We start from the raw sequence: 21,461 nt of genomic DNA, 5'->3' as shown, positions 1-21,461 counted from the left end.
ATAGAACAGAAGAAGATCTGAGTGCTACCCAAACCTACTGCTTTGAGGGATAAAAGATACAACTGCTACCCAAACCTACTGCATCAAGGAATAAAGGTCTGACTGCTACCAAAACCTATGACACAGAGGGTAAAGGTATGACTGCTACCTAAACCTTTGGCAAAGAGGGATAAAGATCTGACTGCTTCCCACTCCTATAATACCAATGGCTAAAGATCTGAGTGTTATCCGAACCTACTGCACTGAGGGATAAAGATCTGACTGTTACCCAAACCCCATTGCACTGAGGGATAAATGTCTGACTGCTAGCCAAACCTATTGCACTGAGAGATAAAGATCTGACTGCTACCCAAACCTATGACACCAATGGCTAAAGATCTGAGTGTTATCTGAACCTACTGCACCTAGGGATAAAGATCTGAGTGTTACCCAAACTCATTACACTGAGGGATAAAGATCCGACTGCTACCCAAACCTATTGCACTGAGGGATAAAGATCTGACTATTACCCAAACCTCTAACACAGAGGGATCTCGGCAACAAATGGTTATGTCCCTGCTCCACACCACACTAACTTCAGTCCTACTCCACTCCTGCTATAATTCTTGCCTTAAACACACAATCTCCTGATTGGACTGTTTTAGTCTTATCAATACCACATTCAGATGCATGATGTGAATCTAGATAGATATTTAACATACTTTATTGTTTGCATATGCATTGATCATTATATATGTATTGGTGAAGGAATTAATAATGTGTGCTCATCTATATTGTCTGGTTGAATAGACTAGAAATGTGTAAAATATATTTGTATGTCCTGCATATGTGTTTCTTTGGAGATTTTCTCCCCGGGCCTCCACTGAAAATGGACATGTATCCAGTTGGCCTATCCCGGTTAACAAATGTAAAATAAAATAAAAATAAATAAATAAAGGTTTGACGGCTACTCAAACCTATGACACAGAGGGATAAAGGCCTGACTGCTACCCAAACCTATGACACCAAGGGCTAAAGATAAAGAAGTTATGTTCTTACCATAACATTCCATCTGTATTGTTGATCTTCATTCATTCATGACTGATGTGTCTTGGTTTCGTCCTCGGAACAGACTCGGTCGATGTAACAAGCTCGCACAAGCCAAAAAACTCTCTAGCTAAGTCTTACCCATAGTGACCCTCTCATCTCCTCAGATCGAGTTTGTCCATAAGGATAGAAAGCGGAGGGTTTATCTGAGCAGCTGCCCTATCAGGTAACCAGGACCAAATCCGAACCTCCAGGAGTCTTTTGGACTCAGGAAGGAGGGTGGGATGTCATGAATGAATGAAGACCAACAACACAGATGGATCATGATGGTAAGAACATAACTTCATTATCTGATGTTGCTAATCTTCATTCATTCATGAGTGATGGGACATAGTCCCTAGCTACTTTATGTCCTGGGAGGGTTCATAGATTAGTGCTAAGCTAACTGCCTTTGCGAGCCATTTTAAACCTAGCCAATTATCCCTTGTGAGACTCAAACCCTGCACCTTGTGTTTGTAAGGCAAATACCTTAACCATTAGGCCACCCTCCCAACCCTATTGCCTAGGACCCTAGGCCTGTGGAAGGATATTCCTGAGCACCATTGAGCCAAAGGATGCTCTTCCCCTGGAGACCATATCCAATTTGTAATAAGTAATAAATGTATGAGAATTAGCCCAAGTAGCTGCTGCGGAAATTTTGTCCATAGAAGCTCTAGAATGAAAGGCCACCGAAGTAGACACTGATCTGGTGGAGTGAGCCCTGACTTTAGTTGGAAGAGTGATTTTGTTCTGTTGATAAAAAAAGGTAATGCAATCTCTCAACCATTTTGATAAAGTGACTTTGGAAACTGACTTGCCCAATCTTGGACCTGAGAAGGATAGGAATAGTTGGTCCGATTTTCTGAATAATTTAGTTTTGTTTAGGTAAAAATGTAATTGTCTATGTACTTCTAGCAAATGTAAACAGTATTCTCCTTTGTTGGAAAAATTTGGGAAGAAAACTGGCAAATGAATGGACTGGTTGAGATTTGAATCTGAGAAAACTTTTGGTAGAAAGAAAGGGTTAGTCAGAAGTGAAACTCTCTCTTTGTGGAAAATTATGTATTAGTGATTTACACACAAAGCTTGTAACTGATATTTTCCTGGCTGAGGTGATGGCTACCAGGAATAAGGTCTTCCAAGACAAAAACTTTATATCACAGGTGGCTGACGGCTCAAAAGGTTGACAAGTTATGGTATGTAAAACTAGCGCCAAATTCCAAGGTTCAATAGGATATTTATGAGGTGGTCTCAAATGCATGACTCCCTTTAGGAAGATAGCTGCTAAATGGACTCTGACAGTGGAGGTGAAGGCTAAGGCTCCTGACTGGAGTAAAGATGACAAGAATTCTAAGACCTTATGAATCGGGGCTGAGGAGGAGTCTAGTCTTTGTTCTTAGCCAAGATCACAAATCTATCCCATTTACTATGGCAAAGTTTCCTGGTGGATGGTTTACGGGAAGCCAGAAGTATCTTTTGTACTGGGGAAGATAGATTAGTCTGCCTGGCAATTATTGGAAGTGGAGTAACCAAGCGGTCAGCTTGAGACTTGGTAGGTCGGGATGGACCAGCCCCTGTGGATGAGACAACAGTCTTGGGGGTTGGATCCAGCGTCCATGGACAGTGAACTACGTGAGGCCACAGAAAGGTGAACCAGACTTGATGGGGCCAATAGGGTGCAATGAATATTACTTTGCTTCTCAATCATTGCCACTTTCTTTAAGAAGAGTGGAATGAGGGGAAAGGGTGGAAAGGCATAAGCAGTCCCGGGGGCCAATCATGTACCAGAGCATCGCTCGGCGACTCCCCCTGAGAGGGGATCACGGCAAAGTAGCTGCTGCATTTGTGGTTCGAGGGAGAGGCAAAGAGATTGCAGCAAGGCTGGCCCCAATGACGAAAGATTTGTGTCACTATTACAGGATTGAGAGATCACTCGTGAAGCATCAGAATGTTTCTGCTCAGTTTGTCCACAATCACATTGGAACTCCCAGGAATGTGCATTGCTCTCAGAAAGCAGTTGGAATTTATCGCCCATTGCCACACTCTCAGTGCTTCCCGACATAATGGGTAGGATCTGGTTCCTCCTTGATTGTTGATGTACCAGACCACTGACATATTGTCTGACTGGATAGCAATTGTCCCCGACGGAAGAGTCGCTTAGAATGCTTGCAACGCTAGAAGCACCGTCCTCAGTTCTAGGACACTGATATGCAGATTGTCCTCTAAGGGAGATAAGTGTCTTGGACAGTTCTTCCTTGAAAATGCCACCCCCACCCCATCAGGGAGGCGTCTTGTGGTCACTAAGGCCTTGGGTTGAGGGGGTGAAAAGGGGCGACCCCATAACTCCTCTTCTGGCTTCATCCACCAACTCAGATCTTGTTTGCAACGGTTTGTTATGCGTATTGGGAAAGACATTGTGCGAGTCATTATAGACCACTGACAGGGTAGGAGCCACTGAAGCAGCATTATATGGAATCTTGCCAGTGGGACCAGAGTGATCGTTGCCACCATCAAACCCAGAAATTGTCAGACCAATCGTGCTGGAACTAGGTCTTGAGAGAGTATCGCTTGTAGTTAAGATCTCAACTTCTGTAACCTGTGCTGAGGTACAGCAACTAGGCAGGATTTTGTGTTGAGCGTTGCCCAATGAATTCTAAGCTTAGAAATGGTACTTTCTTTGACTTTTCCTTGTTTATTGAGCTGCCTAGTGTGTTTGCTAGTTTTAAGTGTAGTGTACAGCTTGAAGTAGTAGACTCGTGGTTGGAGAGGTAAGGAGCCAGTTGTCTAAATATGGAAACGCATGGAATCCTTGCAGTCTCAAGTGAGCTGTTACTACTGCCATGCATCTGGTGAACACCTTGGGGGCTGTGGTCAGACCAAAGGGTAGCACTCAAAATTGATAGTGATTGGCCCCAGCCAGAAGCGGAGATATCCTCTGGATTGTTTGTCCATTTTATGTGGTAATACGCATCCTGAACATCTATGGAGCACATCCAACTGTTTTTTTCCAGAAATGGAAGGATAGACTGAACCGTGACCATCTAGAATTTTGTCTGTCTGATGAACTTGCTCAAAATGCTGAAATTCAAAATTGGTCTCCAGTCCCCTGTCTATTTTGGGGTGGGGGTGGATGTGCTCCATAAATGTTCAGGATGCGTATTACCACATAAAATGGACAAACTTGAATCTTGAGTAAAACCTGGATCATATCTGGTCTGGTGGGAGTTTGGATGACACTTTTTTCTAGCAGATTTAGAAGTTCTTGCGCTGCCGCATCCCTCTGACTGGGTGGAATGTCGGGGATTCGCCTTAGTTGCCTTGGATAAAGGTTGACGGGAATATAACCTCTGGTCATTATCGTCTGCACCCAGGAATCTGAAGTTATTGAGTGCCAGGCCACAGAGAGAATCTTCCCCCGACTGCTTCCAGAGGTAAGCAATCGGGACACTCTTCAGGATTGCTGATAGAGCTGCCCAGAGGAGGAATCCCTGAAGCCCTGGTTTCGCGGGCTCCCTCTGCCACGGGAGAGGTGTCATCCTGAAGAGTTCCCCCCTCTACCACCACGTGTCACAAAAAGGCCCTTGGGATTTTTTTGAACCACATCTTACCGCCTCTCTGATTCCTGGTATAGGATCATTGCAGGGCGGGCAAGCATACGCCCATGGCAGACAGGGTCTTTCCGTCTTTCTCACATCTGGCTAAAGTGTCTAACTTCTGGGCCAAACAAGGAAGACTCATCAACAGAAGCATTGGCGAAGGAGGACTTGAAGGGTTCCACAAAGTCACCCAAGAGCATCTAGGCATGACATCTTATGACATTGCCTGTACCCGCTGCTCTGGCTGGCCCCTCAGTTGTATGGGCAATCAACCACATGGAGGAGTTAGAAATGGACTCTAGGGTGGCAAGCTGAAAGGCAACTTTGTCACTTACCTCATCAGACAATGATCCTGCCAAGGTTTCTGAAAGGTCACTAATCAGGTCCTTCTGAAGACATGTAAAATGTGCCAGATAGTTCCACAATCTTATGGTGAAGGTCACTGAAGCATAAACTCGCTTCCCTAGTTTGTCTTTTGTCCAGGAACTCCCTGTTCGGAGGATGGACAGTTGAAATCCCTTCAGCAAGTTCTTTACTAGTGGCAGTCGCTACCACCATAGACTCTACTGCCAAGTCTTTGGACCAATGGGGGTGATCCTGAGGTGGAGAGAGAATTTTATCCGGCCTCCAGAGAACTGGCTCAACGTGTCAGGAGCCTTCCAAGCAAGTTGCACAATGAGCTTCACTAGCTCATCTGCAGGTGGGGTCACCCAGGAAGTAGAAGGTCAAGCACAGAAAGCCTGCAAAAATATAGATTCCTCAGAAGGGTTGATGGGCTTACAGTCACCCCTCTGTTTCAGAATCTCCAGTATGTCCTCAAATGAGACATCCTCAGGGGGGCGACTGGGGGGACCCTTCTCCCTCATCGTAATCTGCATCTTCGGTGAGGGATTCCTCAGGGGAATCAATGTGCTTTCTCTTGCATGTTCTCTTGCAGGGTGGCTCTTCAGGAGGACCATCTGAAGAGGACTCTGAAGAGTGGGTGCCCTGTAGTAGGGTGTCTTGCTGCTCCCGTGCCCGATGTCCCAATGTAGTGGGCTGTGTCAGCTGCATACCAGAGGACATAAGTGTATTATGATCTGGCGTCAAAGGGGCCAACTGCATGCTTGCGGAAGCAAGAGCCCTTTCCCATAACCTGGAAGGCAGGTCCACTCAAAGAGGGATGGGAGCCCGGAACAGAGGAGCCCACCTCCAGGGTTGGAGCCACGAGAGGACCCGGAGCTGTCAAAACAACCGGAACTGTAGACGGCACCATAGAAAAAATTGGCACCATACTAGGGATCACAGTGCCAACAGGGCAGTCACGGTCTCGAGGGTGGATTGGCTGCGAGACTGAGCTGTGGTCCACAGGGCAGGCTCCAGAATCATGGAAAGGCGTACCACTGGAACTGAAGGAGTTGGCATTGGGATAGGCATTGGTACAGAGTACTTCAAAGCCTGTGGGGCGGTTGAAGGAGGAACGTATGTTGGAGTCTGTGGAGAAAAAGCCCTGGTGGGAGGGAGGTCTTGGATGGGGTTGGGATGCCTCTGGCTGCGAGGAGCTGATCATCAAGCTTATACATTGAACTCCAAAAGACTCCTGGTCGAACAGGTGGATAACCCTGAAGGGGGATTATGGCTGTTCAAGAAAGGTGCTGAGTTGTTGTCCAAAAAAGGGGTTGATGGACGGGGAGTATCTTGTCCAGGGTACAACTTCACCTTTCGGCACTGAGGTCGAAGGACCCGAATACTGTGATGGGAAGGGAGTGACCAGTTCAGAGAGACACTATTTTTAGTGTCAAAAAGGTGTCGGGTACCAAGGAAACAGTCGGCACTATGGTAGTTATGGTTGTCTGTTCTGTAGAAGAGGCTGACGGGTGTTTAGTCTTAGGTTCAGTACACGTCTTACACAGCTTCGGTTCCTGAGAACTAGGAGATGTTGGAACCGAATGACTTCTCTTTTTTACGTCTTTCTTTGGAGGTGTTGAAACCTCTGCCTCAGATAATGCTTCAGAGAATGGAGTTTTTAACAGTCCTTTTAAGATTAATTTATTTTTACACTCTGCTAATGTACAAGAGCTGAATCCTTTACAAAGTTCACAAGGAGGTTGAATCTGGAGGTGGGGAACTCACAGACGAAAGATGCCCATCGGAGTTGGGCATCTTTCTGCCACATTTATCGCACTGCTTAAATCCTGTAGTGCCCTTCTTATCAGACATTATCATAATCCAATTGGAAACCACAACAACAATAACCTCTTAAAAAGGCAGTAGACGAAAAGAGAGATACAGAAATACACAGTCAAGGTAGGAAGACTAAAATTACCTCTCTTCTACTTTTTTTTTTTTTTAAAGAAAGTTTAAGAAAGAAAGGGGGGAAAAGCAGGGAATACCAGCAATGGTATTAATATTCACAGAGGTAAGGGAGGGGCTATACCACCAATGGTATGAAGAAATACCAGATTGGTAAGAAATAATGAAAAAAAACACTCTCAAAGATATAAAGAGCAAGTGAAACTATCAATGACTACTATAGGAAAATATCTCAGAGACAGACAAAAAAAATTATAGAAGAAATACTACTTACCTGGAGAGCTGGCTTGACACGTCTTGATAAACTATGCAGCAAACGAGATCTGAGGAGATGAGGAGAGAGGCACTATGGGTAAGACTTAGCTCAAGAGTTTTTTGGCTGGCGCGAGCTTGTACATCAGATATAAGTACTACCTGAACCTATTGCAACAACAGATAAAGATATGAGTGTTACTCGAACCTACTGCAACGAGGTATAAAGCTCAGACTGCTACCCAAACCTATGGCTTGGAGGGGTAAAGATCTGACTGGTAGCAAAACCTATGGCTTGGAGGGATAAAGATCTGACTGCTACCCAAACCTATGGCTTGGAGGGATAATGATCTGACTGCTACCCAAACCTATGGCTTGGAGGGATAATGATCTGACTGCTACCAAAACCTATGGCACAAAGAGATAAAGATCTGACTGCTACCCATTTGGAGGAATAATGATCTGACTGCTACCAAAACCTATGGCATAGAGAGAGTTAAAAATCTGACTGCTACCAAAACCTATGGCACAGAGGGATAACGATCTAACTGCTACCAAAACCTATGGCACAGAGGGATAAAGATCTGAGTGTTACCTGAACCTACTTCACCGAGGGATAAAAATCTGAGTGTTACCCAAACGTATTGCACCAAGGGATAAAGATCTGACTGCTACCCAAACCCATGACATAGAGGGATAAAGGTCCGACTGCTACCCAAACATTTGACACAGATGGATAAATGTCTGACTGCTACCCCAAACCTATGACACCAAGGGATAATGATCTGAGTGTTCTCTGAACCTACTGCATTAAGGGATAAAGATCTGAGTGTGACCCAAACCTATTTCACCGAAGTATAAAGATATGACTGCTACCCAATCCTACGGTTTGGAGGGATAATGATCTGACTGCTACCCAAACCTATGACACCAATGGATAAAGAACTGAGTGTTACCCGAACCTATTGCACCTAGGGATAAAGATCTCACTGCTACCCAAACCTGTGGCATCAAGGAATAAAGATCTGTCTGCTACTCAAACCTACGGCACAAGGGGATAAAGATTTGAGTGTTACCTGAACCTATTGCACCAAGGTATAAAGATCTGACTGCTACCAAAACATATGGTTTAGAGGGATAAAGATCTGATTGCTACACAAACAATGTGGTCACAGGGGGGTTAATACTTAATGACTGACTGACTGAAACCAGCTTGCCCATTCAGAGAGGGGCTGGGGTAGTGTCTGTCCAAACTCCTGTAAGATTAGCACTTATCAGACGCAGGTATACAGACATGCAGCAGGAGTACCTGAAATATCCAAGTTCACCAAGCTGTGTGCAGGCACACTAGCTGCATAAGTATTAATAGTTTCCTTGCAAATTATTGTCCTTGAAAATAGCCTTCAGTATCATTTAACTGTATTCTACTCATTATGAACTATAATGTGAATCCTTCTAGCTAATGAATTGTATTTTCCACTATTCTGCATCTGTTACTTTCTATCAAATGCATTATGTATCTGTTACTTACAAGCAATGCAGTATTGCCTGTTTGTTAACTTCTGTTATGTCTGAAATTGATACTTCTCTATCTATTTTACATGTTTGTTAAACTCTAATTTGCTGTAACTGGAGCTTTTCTCCCCGGGCCACCGCTGAAAAAGGACCTGTGTCCAGGCGGACATTCCCGGAAAACAAATGTAAAATAAATAAATGATGGTTGGAGTACTGGGGATGTCAACACAGGATTGACACATTTCAGATCTTAGGGGAGGAAATGCTATGTAGTTATTTTCCAGCCTGGGGATAATTAGGGTCGACCTTTAGATAGAGACAACCCTGGTTGGGGGGGGGGGGGGGGGTGAATCCAAGCCCTTAGGCCAATGGGACATTGGCTCCTCTCAAACTCTGAAAGAAAACTGACCCTTATCATGCAGTGTTATGAAGAGAAGCACAGTATACAAGTTCAAAACTCGTCGATTTTGTCTAGATGATGGTGCCTTCTCGTCAACCTCTTACTCTTACCTTTGTCTCTTGAAGCTTTTGCACTGGGGGAATGAACAGGTTGAAAACTCAATGGAGGTGGGCTGATGGTTGACAGAAACAAGGAGGCAAAAAATTCCCAGGAAAAAAGTACTATGCTTTAGCAAAACGCACTCTACTAAGAGATTACACTTCAGATGTTAATCAATTGATGGTTTCTGTGATGCTTGCTGTCTTTACTTGGAGTACAACATTACTCTGACAGAAGGCACCGTTCTGTAATAGAATAAATTTATTTTTTAAACTTTGGTAGGCTTAAAAAGACTACAGAATCCTTTTCAAGAGTAAGAAGAAATCAAAAAGTGGTTATGTGCCTTGCAAAATGACAAAAAGTATACAATGATGCAATTTCAACATATATATTGCATTTACTAGGGCAATGCTAACTCTGTGAACTATTCAGCATTTCTCACTGTGGCTACTGGTATTTATCGAACAGACTGCCTGAATCTTTCTTGTTATCCTGTAGATTGTGCATGGTCACAAGTGTGAATTAATGTTGTTCTGACTTACCTGGCATGTACCTTACCTCATAATAGTATAGTATATATCCTTACCTTCCACATTCTCTACACACATGCTCCCACAGATTTCCTCAAGCCAATACTTTGCTCATATAAATTTTTTACTGTTGTCTACCCACAACAAGACTTTGTTACAGCTCTTTTTTGTCTCCTTTTTCATACAGCTCTAGCTCTGCCCCCCCCAAGTGAAGAATTTCTGAAAATTATTCTGCAAACAACTGAAGGCAAAAGGAGTCACTACTGGGACTTTTACTCTCTGAAATATTCTTATATAGGTGTATTCCCTATTAACTAATTTCTGCATCTAGTTCTTAGTGCTTTTACTTAATTTTATTATATTGGCTTAGCGTGCACACTTGCAAAGGCTCTCCCCCCCTATGCCAATCCCTGCCATTGCAACTAACTGCCACTAACTGGCAGCAGAACACCACCAAACAACTGAATCTTAGCACAAATAAGCAGCGCATGTTGTAAGCAGGACAGTGCTCTACAGTTATTTAAATTCTCCAATATTACTGTCTACTGTAAAGTCACCCAAGTCCCTTCAAATTATTTTTCCATTCACTGTGAATAAAAAGTGGAACACAGTAAGTGGCATAATCCCTGCCATTAAGGTACAATGCTGCTTACCTTCATTACGTAGTTAGACTCCTGATACTTTACTTACCTCCTTGGTAGGGTTATGCCCGCTTTAGTCGGGCTAGTTCCACTCCCCTACCCCCTTTCCCACACACCCTCTAGCTCATTTGCTTTATACATAACTTTACCATGCCCACACCTAACCCCTATCCCTCATCCAATCGCACAAACCACCACCACCCCCTCCCCCTCCTTTGCTCTCATACTACACACTCTACACATAGTACCTCCCCACTCTCAAAGTTGCTACAATCCATCCTAACTATATACTGTCAGGACCCCTACACATTCCACAGGGTTATCTCTATACACTCCTACCGTTTCTGACAAACCAAACATGTACTCCCTTCAAATAATCCTAACACTAGCACTCACCATCACAGCCCATCTAACCTCACCCTACTTGAACAACATTACAATCCCCAACATAAGTCACCCCACCTCATCCTCACTTCCAACATTCATTAACTACCCCTTACTCATCTCACCCTCACTCTTTAACCACACCACCTATGACCAACAACCCTACAAACTCCTCCATTATCAAAGCAAATCTAGAGTATCCATACAATGCGACTTAGCCTTCTCCAAATACCTAGAAACCATAATAAACATTGCCTCTCAACTACTATGCAGTGGTGATATTAACCCCAACCCAAGTCCAGTAAGTCCTACAAATCACCAGAATCAGCCTAGAACCAATACTAGCCTACTTAAGAAAAAATCAGATATTCTAATAATAAATCATAACATAAGCATCCTTAACAAAACCACTGAGCTCCATGCAACCATAACATTATACTTACCTGACATTATCTTCCTCACAGAAACATGGCTTAAACCATACATTAAAACTGAAGAATTACTTCCCCGTGGTTATAGCATACTACGAAAAGACCATACAACTAAAAGAGGAGGTGGAGTTGCTCTCCTATATCAGAACATCATCAATGTTGAGCTATTTAACATAGAATTCCCTGCATTTAATAATGCAGAGATGCTACTTGCTAAGGCAAGACTAAATACACAAAAACAGCTAAATATCTTAGGATCATATATCCCTCCAGGAAATAACATCAAAATCATAGACTCTCTTCTGCAATGGACATCAGAGACCCTCCCCCATGAAACTATTATACTAGGTGACTTCAATACTGATTGGACCACACTTAAATCACCCCACCCCTCAAATCATTTTAACCTTTATGGATTCTCACAGCTTATATAAACCTTTACCAGGGTAGACAAAACCTCAAAAAAAGAATCAATACTACACTGGATTCTCACCAATCTCCCATCTCCCACCCATAATTTTGGTACACTACCCGACATTCTAAGCGACCACCTCCCAACCTTCTTCATCAGAGACCAAACTAAACGCACTAGAACTAGCTCTCTTAAACACATCAGATACACTAAAAACGTCAGGGCTGACAACCTTAATACAGCCCTTAAACACTCTAACTGGTCCCCTCTTTTAACACTTTATTTAGATGAAGCAGTTGAGTATTTCAATAGAATCTTCTTAGGCCTTCTCAACCAACTTGCTCCACCAAGACAGATCCGCACTAAAACCATCTATGCCCTATAGCTTACCAAGAGCACTAGGCAACTTATGAAACAAAGGGACAAAGCATGGGACACCTGGCCCAAAAACAAAACTACTCCTAATAGGCAAACATTCTTACAACTGAGAAACACTGTAAAAAAGCAAATCAGACTAAAAATACTATAGTGAAATTCAAACTAAGCATAATACCAACCCACAAAAGTACTGGGCCGCTATAAACACTATTCTCCAACCAGGTAAATCACCAACTCCTCATCCAAACATAGACACCACTTTTATAAACACAGCCACCCAATTCAATGAGTTCTTTACTAACTCTGTAATAAAGCTGTCACCAGACCCACTACACTATATACCCATCAAATAATGTTAACTCCTTCACCCTTCAACCTGTACCAACTTACACAATCTATAGACACCTAAACAAACTTAAACCCACCACCTTAGCAGTAGGCAAACTACCTGCCAAATTCCTACAAATAAGCGCCAAAGCCATTTCCTAACCAGTCTCTATAATCATTAACAGATCAATCTCAGAACAAAAGGTGCCACTTCTCTGGAAAATCTCCTACATTATACCAATTCACAAAGGGGGCAACTCCACTGACCTAGCAAATGTTCGCCCTATAGCTATACTTTCCCCACTGGCTAAAATAATGGAAAAATGTATCCATACCCAGGTCCCAACACATCTCCTCTCCAACAATCTTCTTGCCGAAACCAAACACGGATTCCTCCCCAACCATAGCACTACCACTGCACTCATCCATTTTAGAAACCAAGTAAATATGCAAAGCAACAACGACCAGCTAGGGTCTGCAGTTTTCTTTGCCTTATGAAAGGCATTTGATACAGTTTCCCATACAAAACTAATAACATCACTCTCAGAATTAAAACTAACTAACCCCACTCTATTATGGTTTCAGGACTATCTCTCCCAATGCCAACAAGTTATTCAGTGGAAAAAAAGAAGTTATGTACCTACCATAACGTTCCATGTTAGTTGTCTTCTTCTCGCCTTCTTTCTTGCTGGTTGGGATTGGAGCCGATCCTCGGCTCCGACTCGGCCATCTTCAAAAGCTCGAGAGCTGCATACTGGCTCGAGGCCACCCCATATCCCATGATGCCTGGTGCTAGATACCCAGATCTCGTTTGGTAAGTCTAACTGCAGACATAATAAGGAAAGGATCCTATCCTGGAATATATAAAACCTCCAGAGAGGCTACTAGACAGAAGGGAATAGCCAGAGAAGACTCAGCCAGTGAAAAACCATAAGGAACTCTTCTCTGTCTACGAGGATAGGGGAATGGAGGGTGGGACGCAAGAAAGAAGGCGAGAAGAAGACAACTAACATGGAACGTTATGGTAGGTACATAACTTCTCTATATTAAGTTGTCTATCTCGCCTTCATTCTTGCTGGTTGGGACAGCGTCCCTAGCCCCTAAAATCCTGGGTGGCTCATCGGAACAAACTCTTAAGAACAGTGGAACTGAAATCTGCTCTGTTTCTGGAAACCACATCCAACTTATAATGCGAAATGAAAGTATGTGGGTTGGCCCGCGTAACCACAGCACAAATAGATTCCTTGGGCAACCTAGCCTGAAAGGCCACAGAAGTGGCTAAAGCTCTGGTGGAGTGACCTTTTGGTTTAACAGGTAATTCTTTATTCCTCAGTTGATAGATAAATTTGATGATAGAAGTCAACCACCTGGACAAGTTTACTTTTAAGACTGGAAGACCTTGTTTACCCTCAGTGTAAGAAAGAAAAAGTTGGTCCGATTTCCTGATATCTTTAGTTCTATGCAAATAAAAGCGTAGTTGCCTGTGAACATCTAACTGATGCAATTTATATTCCGCCCTGTTGGAGAGGTTGGGAAAAAAACACATGAAGGTCTATGGACTGATTCAAATTATTTTCTGAAGAGACCATAGGAAGGAAGGAAGGAAGGATTAGTCCTGAGAGCAACCCTATCATCGTGGAACTCTAGGTAAGGACGGGTACAAAGAGCCTGCAGTTTCGAAACTCTTCTGGTTGAAGTAATGGCTACCAGAAAGAGAGTTTTCCAAGATAAAAACTTCAAGGAACAAGATGCTGCAGGTTCGAAGGGAGGCAATATTAGAGAAGTTAAAATCAAATTTAGATCCCACGGAGCTGGAGGATCTCTCACTGGAGGCCTGAGCAGAGTGGTCCCTTTGAGACAGGCTTTACATAGCTTATGAGACATGATATTATTTCCCGATAGGCCAATGTGAAAATTTGAAATTGCAGCTAACTGAACTCTAATTGTAGCGGAAGCGGACCCAGAATGAAAGAGTTCCGCAAGAAATTTCCAAAATGTGGTGTATAGGGGCTGAAAAGGGGTCTATACTCTTAGTCTCTGCCCAGGAAGAAAAACGTTTCCACTTACTAGCTTAAGTTTTTCTAGTGGTAGACTTGTGCGATGATAAAATAATCTCGCGCACAGAGGGGGAGATATCTGGAAGCCTGGCTAAGGTTGGAAGTGGAGCAACCAAGCAGTGAGCTGGAGAGATTGCAAGGATTGGTGCAGCCCGCCTGATTGATGGATCAGAAGGTCTGGAACTAGGTCCAGAGTCCAAGGCTGCTCAAGAAGATGATGATGCAGGAACGGGAACCATATTTGTCGAGGCCAGTAAGGAGCAATGAGGATCATTTTGCAGCCCAATATGGTAGCTTTCTGTATCAGTTTCGGAATAATGGGAAACGGAGGGAATGCATAAAGAAGTCCCTGAGGCCAATCGTGGACTAGAGCGTCTCTAGGGGAATGTCCGGGAAGTGGAAGGAGAGAGAAGAAATTGTTGCACTTGCTGTTGAAGGGGGTGGCAAAAAGGTTGCAGCAAGGCTGGCCCCATTTGCAGAATATTTGGTCCGCAACTACTTGATTCAGAGACCACTTGTGAGGCATGAGAATTGCTCTGCTCAGCCTGTCTGCTATGATGTTGGACTTCCCAGGGATGTGCGTTACAATCAGAAACCGTTGGGAAGAGATCGCCCACTGCCAGAGTCTGAGTGCTTCTCGACATGGGGGTAGGACTTGGTTCCGCCCTGCTTGTTGATGTACCACACTACTGACATATTGTACGTTTGAATTGCAATGGTCCAGGTAGGAAGAGAGTCCTGAAGAGCTTGCAACGCTAAAAGCACGGCCCTCATCTCCAAGATGTTTATATGCAGGTGGCACTCGTGAGGTTGCCAGGTGCCTTGGACTGTTCTGCCCTGATAATGCCCCCCCCCCACCCGATCAGGGAAGCGTCCGTAGTAACCGTAGCAACTGGGGGGGTTACAAATGGTCTGCCCAGGGGCACTGATGTGGAGACCATCCACCATGCAAGGTGCTTTTTGCATGCTTCTGTGATCATAATCGTGTGAGACATGGGAAGCTGCTGGAAGGACCATTGGGTGAAAAGCAGCCACTGGAGAATCCTCATGTGAAAACGAGCTAGAGGAACGAGTATGATTGCTGCTGCCATGAGACCCAGAGTTTGGAGGACGAACCGGGCTTGAATTCTTTTGCATGCTAATAAGACCTGTACATGTTGACGAATCACTAATACCCTGTCTGGTGAAAGGCTCGCTGACATGTCTTTTGTATTTAAATTTGCGCCTATAAAGGTGATAGACTGACAGGGCGACAATGCAGACTTTTTGAAATTTATTGAGATACCTAGTCTGCAGCAAGTCTCGATAGTGTAGTCTCTGGCTTGCAGAAGGTGACGCCTGGTGGTAGCAGTAAGGAGCCAGTTGTCTAGATATGGAAACACCTGGAATCCTTGCTGTCTCAGGTGAGCGGTAACTACTGCTATACATTTCGTGAACACCCTGGGAGCTATGGTGAGACCAAAGGGCAGAGCTCTGAACTGGTAATGGCTGGCTCCCAGCCGGAAGCGAAGGAATCTTCTGGAGCGTCTGTCCATTTTGACGTGGTAGTACGCATCCTGAAGGTCTATAGAGCACATCCAATTGTCCTGACCCAGAAAGGGCATAATGGACGGTAGCGTGACCAGTGGTCTCACTTTCGATAACCACAGCACCACAACAGTCAGGAAATCCTTCTATGTGGCACACCTCATCACTAAGAGCTTTTCATCCAGAAAAAAGGAGGTCATTGTCCCACTGTACTCATCCCTCATTAGACCCATTATAGAGTATAATGCCCCTTTTGGTATGTACCTCACAAGACATCTGCAACAGCTGGAAAGGCCACAGAAATACCTCACTAAATGAATCACAGGCCTAAAGCAGATGCCATATGCTCACCATCTAAAAAAACTCCAGCTATACTCTGTGGCATATTGTCTATTCAGATAACTCTCTGTTATAATCTCTGCTTAACATACAAGGCCATGTCAAACCCTGAGCTGTTGGACATGCTCCACTTAAAGAAATCCCAATCCCTCAGAGCCACACGCTCCAGGAATCTAAACCTTGTCATCACAATGAACAAAACAAGCTGGAGGGATAGGTTCCTGACCCAGAGACTCCCCATACTCTGGAATAGACTGCCCATACATGTCAAACAGAGCGCCTCCTTGGCCCTCTTCAAAGGAACCTTGATGATTGGATGGGAGATAGGAAATTCACCCTGGGGATCATGTCAGTCGCCCTGCTAGACAGGGGTCCAGAGAAGTAAATATTGTGGGAAGAAATATCCAGGGAATTGTTATGGCTAGCCTTGTATAGGCCCTAGGGCCGATAGCCTAGTACCAACCTATGAACCCATAAAGTATTCACCCTCATAAAAGATAAAGTTATTTTCTAATACAATAGTCATGAACTCTAGTGTAGTCAATATCTTATCATTGTCTAAACTGGAGTGCTTAACCATTGATTGGTTAAATAATTCCAACCCCTCATCTTTGGATATGGAATTAAATAAATCCACTACAACAATGGTAACAAATTTTAAGTCTTTGTTCCAAAGTTCAAGTTTCAATCTCCCTAAAAAAATCCCATGAGTCTCTGCTATGTGAGGGATATTGTCATATGTGTGTTTTAACCAATTATCCACCACTACACCAAAAGGGAATTTTTTGGACTTACTCCCTGAGACTATCTCTCGGAACGGGGGATGTAAAATGTCTTTATACACTTTAGGCACTCCAAAGATATTGGCTAGGACAGGATGATTGACTTTCAAAAAATTATAAGTGTCGAAAGAAATTCTTGGGTCCAACAAAAATTCTTCCAGCCATAAATCAATGCGCCTGTATGCTATATTGATCTCATTTAATGAAATAGTTTCATATACTAAAGTATTGTTCAAAATATCGTGCATTTTGTTGGAATAATTCATCTGATCATATAGCACAACCCCCCGGTCAGGTTTCATGACCCTGACCTCTGTATCATTGCATATCTTTCAAAATAAATCTCTTTCTGTTCTGTTTAAATTAAAAACTTTATTCTTTTTACCCTTTAACTCTTTCTGAATTTTGTATAAATCTTCAGAAATTAGTTTGCCCAAAGTGACAAGAGTAGGGTGTAAAGTGGGGGGTTAAATATGCTTTTTTTCCCCTTTAATGCTGGCATTAAAGTTCCCTGTTCCTTGTCTTTAAAATATACAGCTAACTTAAGTTTTCTAAGATATAGTTTAGCTTTTATAAGGTAATGAACTAAATCAAAGTTAGTAGTGGGAACAAACTTCATTCCCTTTAGAAACAGAGAAAAATGCTCTTTAGTTACTTCTCTATCAGTGTAATTAAAAATTCTAAAGTTTTTGAAGCATTGAACAACTTTGTTAGATCTTTCTATCTCCATTCTATGTTAGATTGGTATGTCCTGTATGGGAACTTTTGTGAATGTTCCCAATTCCTCCCCTGACCCGAATCCTGATAATACCCTTTGTTTCTCCTGTGGTAATGGCTCCTGCCATCCTGAACGTTTCCGGGACCATAATTCTGGTTATAATTTCCATCTAGTATATGATTCCTCTTAGGATAACTTTCCTTACTTTCTACAGTAGATCCATGAAATTATCATAATTATTCTCTCCATTCACCTGCCTGTGACGACTCCATCTATAAGCATTCTGTTCCCTGTAATGTGTAGGGTCTCTAGCTGTTTTCTTTTCTTTTAAACCGAGTAGTACTAAATTTGTTAACTATATCAAACTGTTTGTTATAAAAGTGTTCCCACTGGTCAAAGAGTAAATCTTGAGTAATATCAGTTTTTAAACTTTCCACTTCAGTTAACAGCATACTTAATTTAGCATCATTATGTTTCATTAACAATTTCATAAAATTGAATCCAAAATCAGCAAATAAAACATTAAAATCATTGATAGCTTCCAGAGTATATTCTATGCCCATAGGTTCAATTTTATGAAATTGTTAATTACTACTGAATTTCCTGGCTGCAAACACTCCATTCAATCACACAGAAGATGGAAACAAGATAACCTTTGGAATATTAAAACCACCTATTTCCTGTTATATATTCTAAGAGATATTCAAGTTTTAATCAATCACAATTATATGATTACGTTTCTATAGAATTAAATAGAATGTTTATTTCTTTCTATGTGTTTGAAACATGTAGAAACACAAGATTTATTTATTTATAGTTTCTTTACATAAGCACAGCAGGTCTTTATCACCACATTGAATGGTGATAACTTAGAATACCCTTTGTTCGAACCTAAACGTCTGAAAACCCTAAACAGCGAACTCATGGAACAGCGATTTTTTTCCCCCAGGGAAAAAGAATCACTGCTGCGAGAAAAAAAAATCTCAACTTTAAAACAAACTGAAGTGGGGGGCTTCGCCCCCACACCCCCCAACATGGTGGGCTGTGGCCCCAACCCCCACTTAAATATACCAACTCCGAGATCACACTACAGTGGAGGAAATAGCAAAGCCCTGAAGACGACCCACCGATTTTTTTTCCCTGGGAAAAAAATCGATGTTGTGTAACTTCGAGGTTTAGGGCTTTCGGAGTTTTCGGTTCGAACAAAGGATGTTCGAACTTATCACCATTCGATGTGGTGATATAGACCCAAGCACAGTCCTTATCTGCGATTTATAGAAGTTTCACCAAATAAAGATTTGTTGTTTTGCTAGTAAGAAGTGGAGCTATTTTTAATCACAAGAGGATTTGCTGCTTTGGTATGAAGAACTTGGAAAAGTGAAGAATGTTGATCACAACAAGATTTTTTACTAGTGATTGGCTTTTAATCTACAAATATTTTTTTACTACTACTGCTTGGTGTTTTAGTTTAGCTTGAATAACTCAAAAGGTTATCCTTTCCATATTTTTTCCAGTTTCTGTGGACCTGTCAGGAATTACAACATCCATAATAATTTATAATCTAACTCTCTTTCATGGACATTTTTGCAACTGATGATCATATTAATTGGTTTCTTGACACCAACTCTACTATTAATTTAATTCTTCTGCCTCAAAAAATGTATTCCTTATCCCCCACCAAAAAAAAATCTTATGACATTACATTTACCATCCTGATATTCTTATTTCTGTGTATAAGAGTTTACTTGGCCTTTGTTTTAATATGTCTTGCTATTTCCATAATTTCTTCCTTTAGCCTGACTACTTCCATAGTATTTGGTGTACGGTTTTGTCTTCTAGTTTGTAATTATTACCTCTTTTACCCTTTATGAATATCAATGATATCATTCCCTTGTACTTTCCTAAATCTGTTTCCAGTTCCTCCAGTTCAGCGTGTAACTTGCCTCATCTATTTCCTAGACTGTTTTGATTGATATTTGTTCCATCTCCTGTATTTCTTGTCTGAATGAAGTTAACCAAGGACAGACGGTTCCAAAATATGACTTCAGTTCCCTAACTGTGTATTATCATATCTCCAGCACTAGCTGTTTGTCCCCAGGATACATCTTATTCAGTCTTTCTGGTGTGTAGAAATATTAATGCAGACACTTCCTTGCTAAAATTCTGAATCTTCTACATGTAGTTGCTAGTTTGTGAGCCAAACAAATCTCCCTCCAGTTCTGTCCAGAAATTCTGTACCTAAGCTTTCCCTCCAGTCATCAGACTGACTGACTTCTGCCCATGTATCCTTAATTAGGACCTTGTATAGTCTGCTTACTATAGTTTGAGTACTACCTTTTTGTCTGCTTCCTTTGCTCTAGATTCAGTTAATAAGTTTATTTGGAAAAGCACTCTTACATTATAGTCTCCACCCTGGTCTGAATTTATCACATAACTCTCCTTACTCCATCTCTCTCTCCCTCTCTTCATTGCTTTCAGAAATATAACTTTCTCTCCTGCTAATGCCATTTTAAGGTATCAAGGTTAATAAAAATGGTCCTTATGTAAACCCTGTTGGCTCTAGTTTAAAATTCCACAGGGAGTATTTTTTCTTTCTCAGTATTGCCTGTAGAGTTTTGAGTATTCCCCCTAACTTAACCAGAGTTATAACCTCATACGAGTCCTCATACAACCAGAGCCATGTTGTCACAAGCCACACAGTCATTAACCTTAGAACCAAATTCCACATCACTGCACGTACTTTCTCCTCCCAGGCACCTATTCTTTGGCAAGCTCTCCCCTTTGACATTAAGGATATCAACACTTATTCCAAATTCAGAATGGAACTCAGTGCACTTCATCATCCAAGGCAAATACTCCTGTTACAACACAGGCACTATCACCTAATCTGTCTCCTTTCTGAATCTCTTCTCTTTCAGGATTCATTGAAGATTGATCCACTTTAGAAACTAGTGTATGTATTGCACATTGCACTGTGCTTGTTCATTAGAATGTATATACATGTTTTTTTTCAATGTAATTATTCTGAACTACTCTGTTATTAATTACATTTCTGTATTTTTTGTTTGTGAAATGTTTTGTATTAAACTTGGGCTCAGCTTGAAATTGGTCAGTATTGATCAGTACACTACCACAGTAAATAAATAAATAACTGATCATCATGGTTTCTTCTACATCTGGGTCAAAACCAAATATTTATTTTCTACACCACATCTGGATTACACTCCCACCCCCATCAACTCAGCATCATCCATTTCCAGTAAACTTCATAATGTGAGTGATAAAGGTACTCAACTGCCTTTAATTGGCCTGCCTTATAGTATTCACAGAAGCAGGGAACTGCCAAGCCACCTTCTTCTATTGGTAGGAGCAATTTGTGCTATTTCAGTCTTGGAGTTTTGTCTTCCCATATATATTTCTTTATGTCTCTCCTGAGGATATCCCAATACTTATAGGTTCTTACTAGGCTAATTGACCTAGGAATATCTTTAGAAGCATAGCCATACACTCCCATTTTATCCTTTATATTTTAAGTACTAATAGCACAGTTCCCTGGGTCATACCTGAATGCCCGCCTTACATGCACTATGTGGGGAAATACTAACATTTTAATTGCCTGTACTCTTTAATCCATATTACTCGGTAATGTTCTCCATTTCCTTAACATGTTTGTTATTTTAGCTTTAAGTTCAACCCAGATCTGTCTGAGAGACTGA

The 21,461-nt window shown here is 42.1% G+C and overlaps 1 protein-coding gene across 1 annotated transcript in view; it reads right to left on the bottom strand.

Annotated features, from left to right (window-relative positions):
- The window catches only part of CENPK (centromere protein K), an 893,441-nt gene that overhangs the window by 355,535 nt on the left and 516,445 nt on the right, over positions 1-21,461 (bottom strand). The window lies entirely within an intron of this gene.

The sequence above is a fragment of the Protopterus annectens genome, chromosome 2.part1 (genome assembly GCF_019279795.1).
Source record: "Protopterus annectens isolate FY-2018-M chromosome 2.part1, PAN1.0, whole genome shotgun sequence".
Classification (NCBI taxonomy): Eukaryota; Metazoa; Chordata; order Ceratodontiformes; family Protopteridae; genus Protopterus; species Protopterus annectens.
The sequence above is the reverse complement of the archived record's forward strand: the minus strand, read 5'-3'. Positions and strand labels throughout refer to the sequence as shown.